This window comes from Oncorhynchus nerka, linkage group LG24 (genome assembly GCF_034236695.1).
Source record: "Oncorhynchus nerka isolate Pitt River linkage group LG24, Oner_Uvic_2.0, whole genome shotgun sequence".
Classification (NCBI taxonomy): Eukaryota; Metazoa; Chordata; class Actinopteri; order Salmoniformes; family Salmonidae; genus Oncorhynchus; species Oncorhynchus nerka.
This window is the reverse complement of record NC_088419.1, coordinates 98,186,137-98,198,380: the sequence shown is the minus strand read 5'-3', so window position 1 is coordinate 98,198,380 and position 12,244 is coordinate 98,186,137. Positions and strand designations below refer to the sequence as shown.

Here is a 12,244-nt window from a genome sequence, read left to right as displayed (position 1 = left end):
CGTACCACCTTCTCTGGTCCTAGAACCGTACCACCTTCTCAGGTCCTAGAGCCGTACCACCCTCTCGGGTCCTAGAGCCGTACCACCCTCTCGGGTCCTAGATCCGTACCACCTTCTCAGGTCCTAGAGCCGTACCACCCTCTCTGGTCCTAGAGCCGTACCACCCTCTCGGGTCCTAGAGCCGTACCACCTTCTCAGGTCCTAGAGCCGTACCACCCTCTCGGGTCCTAGAGCCGTACCACCCTCTGGGGTCCTAGAGCCGTTCCACCCTCTGGGGTCCTAGAGCCGTACCACCCTCTGGGGTCCTAGAGCCGTTCCACCCTCTCGGGTCCTAGAACCGTACCACCCTCTCGGGTCCTAGAGCCGTACCACCCTCTCGGGTCCTAGAGCCGTACCACCCTCTCGGGTCCTAGAGCCGTACCACCCTCTGGGGTCCTAGAGCCGTTCCACCCTCAGCTGTACCACCCTCTCGGGTCCTAGAGCCGTACCACCCTCTCGGGTCCTAGAGCCGTACCACCCTCTCGGGTCCTAGAGCCGTACCACCCTCTCGGGTCCTAGAGCCGTACCACCCTCTGGGGTCCTAGAGCCGTTCCACCCTCTCGGGTCCTAGATCCGTACCACCCTCAGCTGTACCACCCTCTCGGGTCCTAGAGCCGTACCACCCTCTCGGGTCCTAGAGCCGTACCACCCTCAGCCGTACCACCTTCTCGGGTCTAGAGCCGTACCACCTTCTCTGATCCTAGAGCCATACCACCTTCTCTGATCCTAGAGCCGTACCACCCTCTCAGGTCCTAGAGCCGTACCACCTTCTCTGGTCCTAGAACCGTACCACCTTCTCAGGTCCTAGAGCCGTACCACCCTCTCGGGTCCTAGAGCCGTACCACCCTCTCGGGTCCTAGATCCGTACCACCTTCTCAGGTCCTAGAGCCGTACCACCCTCTCTGGTCCTAGAGCCGTACCACCCTCTCGGGTCCTAGAGCCGTACCACCTTCTCAGGTCCTAGAGCCGTACCACCCTCTCGGGTCCTAGAGTCGTACCACCGTCTCAGGTCCTAGAACCGTACCACCCTCTCAGGTCCTAGAACCGTACCACCCTCTCGGGTCCTAGAGCCGTACCACCGTCTCAGGTCCTAGAGCCTGAGAAGAGAGATATGGAGATTTGAAAGAAGAAAGAAGTGGGAGTTTTGTTTTGGTTTTGTCATTGTACCATTTTTATTTGGGTGGATTATTAACTTAGTTTCCCTATCACATATGGATTTTTTTTTCTTGTTTTGGTTTTTCAAACCGTCCAGTAGGTGGCGGCAATACACCTTTTGGGGTTGTGGTCGACCATAAAACCAACAGAAGAAGAACAACAACTGCAGATATTTGTTGTTGTTGTTGCATTTGACACATTCTTCTACCGTAATAAAACGAGTTAAATGTAACTCAATGTAATCTCAAATGAAACTCGATGTAATCTCAAATGTAATCTATGTAATCCCCAAAATAAATGATTTATCATCAAAGGGCCATAAAGAATAACTAGTAATGCTGCATATGTAACAGTATAGACTTTTACGTCAGTCCCCGCGCCCCGACCCGGGCGCGAACCAGGGACGCTCTGCACACGTCATCAGTCACCCACGAAGCATCGTTACCCATCGCTCCACTAAAGCTGCTGCCATTGCAGAGCAAGGGGAACCACTACTTCAAGGTCTCAGAGCGAGTGGCGTCCCCGATTGAAACGCCACTAGCGCGCACCACCGCTAACTAGCTAGCAATTTCACATCGGCTACACATATACCAAATCAAATCGTTATTGGTCACATACACATGGTTTAGCAGATGTTAATGCGAGAGTAGCGAAATGCTTGTGCTTCTAGTTCCGACAATGCAGTAATAACCAACGAGTGATCTAACCTAACAATTCCACAACTACTACCTTATACAAACAAGTGTAAAGGGATAAAGAAAGGTTCAAATCTCACCTTTCTGGTAAAAATAGTTATACATTGCTGAGGTGTAGTTACTTTTGAGGACAACAGCTCCAGTACACAGTACAAATATGATACAATATGATCCATCTTATATGATGTATTTCCTATCCATAAAAACTTTATGAATAAGGCTTGAAATGACATATGTTTTTCTAAATATAGTATAATCATATTACAAAAACGAACTAACTATAATATTTCACCTTCCTTATAACTGTAAAAGACATATTAGTTTGTTTAGATTTTTTGGGGAACATTTTCTAAAGGTCTCTCTTGATCAAAACGTCTGCCCCCATCTCTGTGAACATTACAGCTCGGCTTCCTGAACTTAATAGGAAGTCACCTTTCACCTCGTGTTAATCTTGTCCGTCTATGACAAACAGAACGTTTTTTTTTTTTTTTTTTTTAACTCTATGAATTGTTTTAGATGAACGGCTATAAAATCGATCTCTGAATGTTTTACAGTGATGAAACTCTCTCTCCTCCTGAGTGACAAAGTAAGGATTGCAGGCATGTGCTTTGTCAGCGCTGTGACATAGGGTTCAGCCACTTCTGTAAGCCTCATAGAAGCTACAAAAATGTCAACATTCGACCTTAACATGTGATATCTATACAACAGAACAGATGAACAGGGAGGGCATTTACTCTCATGGATGGCTAAAAATAACTATCTGAAAGCCCCGCCCCTACTAAACCATACCTCCAGTCTTCTGATCTGACACGCTGGGTCATAGATCAATAACCCAGCATCAATAACTCAGCATCCATAAACTAGCATCAGTAGCCCAGCATCAATAAACCAGCATCAATAAACCAGCATCAATAAACCAGCATCAATGCATCAGTAACCAAGCATCAATAACCCAGCATCAGTAACCCAGCATCAAAAACCAGCATCAGTAACCCAGCATCAGTAACCCAGCATCAGTAACCCAGTATCTAAAACCAAGCATCAGTAACCCAGCATCAAGTACTAGGGGAATGTTTACTCTGTACCAGGGGGATTTTACTCTGTACCAGGGGGATTTTTACTCTGTGCCAGGGGGATGTTTCCTCTGTGCCAGGGGGATTTTACTATGTACCAGGGGGATTTTACTCTGTATCAGGGGGATTTTACCTCTGTACCAGGGGGATTTTACTCTGTACCAGGGGGATGTTTCCTCTGTAGGGGGATTTTCCTCTGTACCAGGGGATGTTTCCTCTGTACCAGGGGATGTTTCCTCTGTACCAGGGGGATTTTACTCTGTACCAGGGGATGTTTCCTCTGTACCAGGGGGATTTTACTCTGTACCAGGGGGATGTTTCCTCTGTACCAGGGGCATTTTACTCTGTACCAGGGGGATTTTACTCTGTAACAGGGGGATGTTTCCTCTGTACCAGGGGGATTTTACTCTGTACCAGGGGGATTTTACTCTGTACCAGGGGGATTTTACCTCTGTACCAGGGGGATTTTACTCTGTACCAGGGGGATGTTTCCTCTGCACCAGGGGGATTTTACTCTGTCCCAGGGGATGTTTCCTCTGTACCAGGGGGATGTTTCCTCTGTACCAGGGGGATTTTACTCTGTACCAGGGGGATGTTTCCTCTGTACCAGGGGGATTTTACTCTGTACCAGGGGGATGTTTCCTCTGTACCAGGGGCATTTTACTCTGTACCAGGGGGATTTTACTCTGTAACAGGGGGATGTTTCCTCTGTACCAGGGGGATTTTACTCTGTACCAGGGGGATTTTACTCTGTACCAGGGGGATTTTACCTCTGTACCAGGGGGATTTTACTCTGTACCAGGGGGATGTTTCCTCTGTACCAGGGGATTTTACTCTGTACCAGGGGGATGTTTCCTCTGCACCAGGGGGATTTTACTCTGTCCCAGGGGGATGTTTCCTCTGTACCAGGGGGATGTTTCCTCTGTACCAGGGGGATGTTTCCTCTGTACCAGGGGGATTTTACTCTGTACCAGGGGGATGTTTCCTCTGTACCAGGGGGATTTTACTCTGTACCAGGGGGATGTTTCCTCTGTACCAGGGGCATTTTACTCTGTACCAGGGGGATTTTACTCTGTACCAGGGGGATGTTTCCTCTGTACCAGGGGGATTTTACTCTGTACCAGGGGGATGTTTCCTCTGTACCAGGGGGATTTTACTCTGTACCAGGGGGATGTTTCCTCTGTACCAGGGGGATTTTACTCTGTACCAGGGGGATGTTTCCTCTGTACCAGGGGGATTTTACTCTGTCCCAGGGGGATGTTTCCTCTGTACCAGGGGGATTTTACTCTGTACCAGGGGGATGTTTCCTCTGTACCAGGGGGATTTTACTCTGTACCAGGGGGATGTTTCCTCTGTACCAGGGGGATGTTTCCTCTGTACCAGGGGGATGTTTCCTCTGTACCAGGGGGATTTTACTCTGTACCAGGGGGATGTTTCCTCTGTACCAGGGGGATTTTCCTCTGTACCAGGGGGATGTTTCCTCTGTACCAGGGGGATGTTTCCTCTGTACCAGGGGGATTTTACTCTGTACCAGGGGTTACAGTGGAGTGGTTTCCTCTAACCAGGGACAATCCAACAGCTGTTTGTGTGTGTGTGTGTGTGTGTGTGTGTGTGTGTGTGTGTGTGTGTGTGTGTGTGTGTGTGTGTGTGTGTGTGTGTGTGTGTGTGTGTGTGTGTGTGTGTGTGGACAACAGCTACCTTCCTGCATTTCAACACATTTTGCCACGAGGCAGAGAGAAACATTTGCAGTTTTATAATGCTATTCTACTCATTTTTAACATATAATGTTATTTTACACATTTTGTCATGAGTCTGACAGAAAACATTGCAGTTTTAAAGCTGATTTCATGCAATTCTATACATTTTGCCATGAGGATAAGAGAACATGTGTTGTTTTATAGGTCACCCCCCACTCTTTTACAACACTGCTACTCTCTGTTGTTATCATCTATGCATAGCCACTTTCATAACTCTACCTTTATGTACATATTACCTCAACTAACCGATGCCCTCAACCAACCGGTGCCCTCAACCAACAGGTGCCCTCAACCAACAGGTGCCCTCAACCAACAGGTGCCCTCAACCAACCGGTGCCCTCAACCAACAGGTGCCCTCAACCAACAGGTGCCCTCAACCAACAGGTGCCCTCAACCAACCGGTGCCCTCAACCAACCAACAGGTGCCCTCAACAGGTGCCCTCAACAAACAGGTGCCCTCAACCAACAGGTGCCCTCAACCAACAGGTGCCCTCAACTAACAAACCAACAGGTGCCCTCTGCCCTCAACCAACCGGTGCCCTCAACCAACAGGTGCCCTCAACCAACAGGTGCCCTCAACCAACAGGTGCCCTCAACCAACAGGTGCCCTCAACCAACAGGTGCCCTCAACCAACCGGTGCCCTCAACCAACCGGTGCCCTCAACCAACAGGTGCCCTCAACCAACAGGTGCCCTCAACTAACAGGTGCCCTCAACCAACAGGTGCCCTCAACTAACAGGTGCCCTCAACCAACAGGTGCCCTCAACCAACAGGTGCCCTCAACCAACAGGTGCCCTCAACTAACAGGTGCCCTCAACCAACAGGTGCCCTCAACTAACAGGTGCCCTCAACCAACAGGTGCCCTCAACCAACAGGTGCCCTCAACCAACCGGTGCCCTCAACCAACAGGTGCCCTCAACCAACAGGTGCCCTCAACTAACAGGTGCCCTCAACCAACAGGTGCCCTCAACTAACAGGTGCCCTCAACCAACCGGTGCCCTTAACCAACCGGTGCCCTCAACCAACAGGTGCCCTCAACTAACAGGTGCCCTTAACCAACAGGTGCCCTTAACCAACAGGTGCCCTCAACCAACAGGTGCCCTCAACCAACCGGTGCCCTCAACCAACAGGTGCCCTCAACTAACAGGTGCCTTCAACTAACAGGTGCCCTCAACCAACAGGTGCCCTCAACCAACAGGTGCCCTCAACTAACAGGTGCCCTCAACCAACCGGTGCCCTTAACCAACCGGTGCCCTCAACTAACAGGTGCCCTCAACCAACAGGTGTCCTCAACTAACAGGTGCCCTCAACCAACCAACCGGTGCCCTCAACCAACAGGTGCCCTCAACTAACAGGTGCCCTCAACCAACAGGTGCCCTCAACAACAGGTGCCCTCAACCAGGTGCCCTTAACCAACAGGTGCCCTCAACCAACAGGTGCCCTTAACCAACCGGTGCCCTCAACCAACAGGTGCCCTCAACTAACAGGTGCCCTCAACCAACAGGTGCCCTTAACCAACCGGTGCCCTCAACCAACAGGTGCCCTCAACTAACAGGTGCCCTTAACCAACAGGTGCCCTTAACCAACAGGTGCCCTCAACCAACAGGTGCCCTTAACCAACCGGTGCCCTCAACCAACAGGTGCCCTCAACTAACAGGTGCCCTCAACTAACAGGTGCCCTCAACCAACAGGTGCCCTCAACCAACCAACCGGTGCCTCAACCAACCGGTGCCCTCAACCAACAGGTGCCCTCAACCAACAGGTGCCCTCAACCAACAGGTGCCCTCACCAACAGGTGCCCTCAACCAACAGGTGCCCTCAACTAACAGGTGCCCTCAACCAACAGGTGGTGCCCTCAACCAACAGGTGCCCTCAACCAACAGGTGCCCTCAACCAACCCCTCAACAACAGGTGCCCTCAACCAACAGGTGCCCTCAACTAACAGGTGCCCTCAACCAACAGGTGCCCTCAACTAACAGGTGCCCTCAACCAACAGGTGCCCTCAACCAACAGGTGCCCTCAACCAACAGGTGCCCTCAACCAACAGGTCAACCAACAGGTGCCCTCAACCAACAGGTGCCCTCAACCAACAGGTGCCCTCAACAACAGGTGCAACCAACAGGTGCCCTCAACCAACCGGTGCCCTCAACCAACAGGTGCCCTCAACCAACAGGTGCCCTCAACCAACAGGTGCCCTCAACCAACAGGTGCCCTCAACCAACCGGTGCCCTCAACCAACAGGTGCCCTCAACTAACAGGTGCCCTCAACTAACAGGTGCCCTCAACCAACAGGTGCCCTTAACCAACAGGTGCCCTCAACCAACAGGTGCCCTCAACCAACCAGGTGCCCTCAACCAACAACTAACAGGTGCCCTCAACCAACAGGTGCCTCAACCAACAGGTTAACCAACAGGTGCCCTCAACCAACAGGTGCCCTCAACCAACCGGTGCCCTCAACCAGGTGCCTCGGCAACAAGGTGCCCTCAGCCAACACCGGTGCCCTCAACCAACAGGTGCCCTCAACTAACAGGTGCCCTTAACCAACAGGTGCCCTCAACCAACAGGTGCCCTTAACCAACCGGTGCCCTCAACCAACAGGTGCCCTCAACTAACAGGTGCCCTCAACCAACAGGTTCCCTCAACTAACAGGTGCCCTCAACTAACAGGTGCCCTCAACCAACAGGTGCCCTCAACTAACAGGTGCCCTCAACCAACAGGTGCCCTCAACTAATAGGTGCCCTCAACCAACCGGCGCCCTCAACCAACAGGTTCCCTCAACCAACAGGTGCCCTCAACTAACAGGTGCCCTGTTGTATTCAGCATTTCACTGTGAGGTGTACTACACCTGTTGTATTCAGCATTTCACTGTGAGGTGTACTACACCTGTTTTATTCAGCATTTCACTGTAAGGTCTACTACACCTGTTGTATTCAGCATTTCACTGTAAGGTCTACCTGTTGTATTCAGCATGTCACTGTAAGGTCTACTACACCTGTTGTATTCAGCATTTCACTGTACAGTCTACTACACCTGTTGTATTCAGCATTTCACTGTAAGGTCTGCTACACCTGTTGTATTCGGCATTTCACTGTGAGGTCTACTACACCTGTTGTATTCAGCATTTCACTGTGAGGTATACTACACCTGTTGTATTCAGCATTTCACTGTAAGGTCTACTACACCTGTTGTATTCAGCATTTCACTGTGAGGTCTACTACACCTGTTGTATTAAGCATTTCACTGTGAGGTCTACTACACCTGTTGTATTCGGGATTTCACTGTAAGGTCTACTACACCTGTTGTATTCAGCATTTCACTGTGAGGTCTACTACACCTGTTGTATTCAGCATTTCACTGTGAGGTCTACTACACCTGTTGTATTCAGCATTTCACTGTGAGGTCTACTACACCTGTTGTATTCAGCATTTCACTGTGAGGTCTACTACACCTGTTGTATTCAGCATTTCACTGTAAGGTCTACTACACCTGTTGTATTCGGCATTTCACTGTGAGGTCTACTACACCTGTTGTATTCAGCATTTCACTGTAAGGTCTACCTGTTGTATTCAGCATGTCACTGTAAGGTCTACTACACCTGTTGTATTCAGCATTTCACTGTACAGTCTACTACACCTGTTGTATTCAGCATTTCACTGTAAGGTCTACTACACCTGTTGTATTCGGCATTTCACTGTGAGGTCTACTACACCTGTTGTATTCAGCATTTCACTGTGAGGTGTACTACACCTGTTTTATTCAGCATTTCACTGTAAGGTCTACTACACCTGTTGTATTCAGCATTTCACTGTAAGGTCTACCTGTTGTATTCAGCATGTCACTGTAAGGTCTACTACACCTGTTGTATTCAGCATTTCACTGTGCAGTCTACTACACCTGTTGTATTCAGCATTTCACTGTGAGGTCTACTACACCTGTTGTATTCAGCATTTCACTGTGAGGTCTACTACACCTGTTGTATTCAGCATTTCACTGTGAGGTATACTACACCTGTTGTATTCAGCATTTCACTGTGAGGTCTACTACACCTGTTGTATTCAGCATTTCACTGTGAGGTCTACTACACCTGTCAGCATTTCACTGTGAGGTCTACTACACCTGTTGTATTCAGCATTTCACTGTGAGGTCTACTACACCTGTTGTATTCAGCATTTCACTGTAAGGTCTACTACACCTGTTGTATTCGGCATTTCACTGTGAGGTCTACTACACCTGTTGTATTCAGCATTTCACTGCAAGGTCTACTACACCTGTTGTATTCAGCATTTCACTGTAAGGTCTACTACACCTGTTGTATTCGGCGCATGTGATTTGTGATTTGATTTGAGTGACTATATCTTCATGCATCAAAAATATGATGAAAACACTTGGATAGCCCCCATATATGTCCCTCGACACCACCACAATGTTTGAGAGAGGTTGGTGTTGTAGAAATTTAGTTTTTATAGTGAACAATTACTTTTAGACACATCCAGTGTCTAAAACACAGTTCAATTACCACATTCAGACACTTCAGAGAGGCTGAAAAGACACTTGGATGTCCCCTGGATTCCCCATGACACCACCACAATGTTGGAGTGAGGTTGATATGGTAGAAATTGTGTTTTTAGACTGAACAAATAGCATTTAGGGATTGCAAATATATAATAGCACTGGAATTATCTAATTTACAGACATACGCTATACTTTGGAGAGGTTTAGGGACACTTGGAAACTTCCCGTGACCACACCTGACACCACTTACTTCAACATCTGCCCATTTATAGTTGTTAGGTCTATCAATTGACATTTTCTGTGTGTTTACAGCTCTGGGCATCAATAATTCACGTATAACTTGTCAATGAAAGATTACTTTCAAAATATATATATTTTGTGTGTGCTTGATCTAGTGTATTCTGAACTATGTAACTCCTATCTATCTTCTGAAACATTCTTCACAATCTCCCAGATGTCTTCTTTCCAAATATGGGCATGTCAGAATCATGTAATTACACATGAATAGCAGTAACTTTTGGGTATGTCTATTTTGGTGAAATCTACATTTTGCCATTACGTCTAAGAGGATAACTGATCAATGCACCGTCGTACAGTGTCATGTAATGCTTGAAAACAAAAACAATATGAACGAATAAGACATCTGGATACAGAAGTGCCATTTCTTTCCGATCTCTACAGCTTCCGTCCAAAAAAATAAAATCCTTTGAAATGACGTCAACATATACTGGTGGAGTTACTGGCTAGAGAGTGGCTACAGCTACAGTGGGCTACAGCTACAGTGGGCTACAGCTACAGTGGGCTACAGCTACAGTGGGCTACATGTACAGTGGGCTATAGCGGGCTACAGCGGGCTACAGCTACAGTGGGCTACAGCAACAGTGGGCTACAGCCACAGTGGGCTACAGCGGGCTACAGCCACAGTGGGCTACAGCTACAGTGGGCTACAGCTACAGTGGGTTACAGCTACAGTGGGCTACAGCTACAGTGGGCTACAGCGGGCTACAGCTACAGTGGGCTACAGCTACAGTGGGCTACAGCTACAGTGGGTTACAGCTACAGTGGGCTACAGCTACAGTGGGCTACAGCTACAGTGGGTTACAGCTACAGTGGGCTACAGCTACAGTGGGCTACAGCGGGCTACAGCTACAGTGGGCTACAGCTACAGTGGGCTACAGCTACAGTGGGCTATAGCGGGCTACAGCTACAGCGGGCTACAGCTACAGTGGGCTACAGCAACAGTGGGCTACAGCTACAGTGGGCTACAGCGGGCAACAGCTACAGTGGGCTACAGCTACAGTGGGCTACAGTTAGCTGACGAACTAGCTAAGTGCATGACCAGAATGTGCATGACCAGAATGTGCATGACCAGAATGTGCATGACCAGAATGTGCATGACCAGAAAGTGCATGACCAGAATGTGCATGACCAGAATGTGCATGACCAGAATGTGCATGACCAGAATGACACGTCGATGAACCACCAAAGGCACAACCCCATTTATGTTGAAAAATAGAGAAACAGGAGGAGTTGGGACCATTTTTCCTGCTCAAAGTCGACCATTAAAGCAAATTTTCTTGCAATTCTACACATCTTGCCATCGCTTATGACGTGTCCATTTGTTATCCTTGTTTCACATTTTCACCTGCACATTGATCTATATCATTAGTCGAGACACTACTATCCAAAAGATAAATCTCACTTCCTGCATGCCTGCCTCTCAAATCATAAAATCAGAACGTGCAGCTCTTTTTGGACTTGAGCTGAGTTTTCCACTTCCCTCTGTAATGAGTCTCGCTCAGTTCCATGCCTGCATCCCAAATGATCACCTATTTCCTATACAGCGCACTACTTTTGAATGTTTTATCATAAATTATTACGTGATACTCCTTCTGTGTGGTAGGGGGGGTGAACGGTTAATGTCCCTAGTGTATGGCATGCATCAGCTCCACACCAATGATGGCACACACATTCAGCACCACGGACAGTGCCAACATATACTTTCAGCACCACTGTACACGCAGCACTACTGCCAGTTTGTCAGTCTCGTGGACAGCGCACTGACCACAGCATTGCATTCAGCACCACGGACAGTGCCAACATATACTTTCAGCACCACTGTACACGCAGCACTACTGCCAGTTTGTCAGTCTCGTGGACAGCGCACTGACCACAGCATTGCATTCAGCACCACGGACAGTACCAACATGTACTTTCAGCACCACTGTACACGCAGCACTACTGCCAGTTTGTCAGTCTCGTGGACAGCGCACTGACCACACCATTGCATTCAGCACCACGGACAGTGCCAACATATACTTTCAGCACCACTGTACACGCAGCACTACTGCCAGTTTGTCAGTCTCGTGGACAGCGCACTGACCACAGCATTGCATTCAGCACCACGGACAGTGCCAACATATACTTTCAGCACCACTGTACACGCAGCACTACTGCCAGTTTGTCAGTCTCGTGGACAGCGCACTGACCACAGCATTGCATTCAGCACCACGGACAGTGCCAACATATACTTTCAGCACCACTGTACACGCAGCACTACTGCCAGTTTGTCAGTCTCGTGGACAGCGCACTGACCACAGCATTGCATTCAGCACCACGGACAGTGCCAACATATACTTTCAGCACCACTGTACACGCAGCACTACTGCCAGTTTGTCAGTCTCGTGGACAGCGCACTGACCACAGCATTGCATTCAGCACCACGGACAGTGCCAACATATACTTTCAGCACCACTGTACACGCAGCACTACTGCCAGTTTGTCAGTCTCGTGGACAGCGCACTGACCACAGCATTGCATTCAGCACCACGGACAGTGCAAACATATACTTTCAGCACCACTGTACACGCAGCGCTACTGCCAGTTTGTCAGTCTCGTGGACAGCGCACTGACCACAGCATTGCATTCAGCACCACGGACAGTGCCAACATATACTTTCAGCACCACTGTACACGCAGCGCTACTGCCAGTTTGTCAGTCTCGTGGACAGCGC

The 12,244-nt window shown here is 49.0% G+C and overlaps 1 protein-coding gene across 1 annotated transcript in view; it reads right to left on the bottom strand.

The window, feature by feature from the left end:
* LOC115123447 (gamma-aminobutyric acid receptor subunit gamma-3) overlaps positions 1-12,244 on the bottom strand; it is a 428,918-nt gene that overhangs the window by 411,970 nt on the left and 4,704 nt on the right. The gene's annotated exons all lie outside the window — the stretch shown is intronic.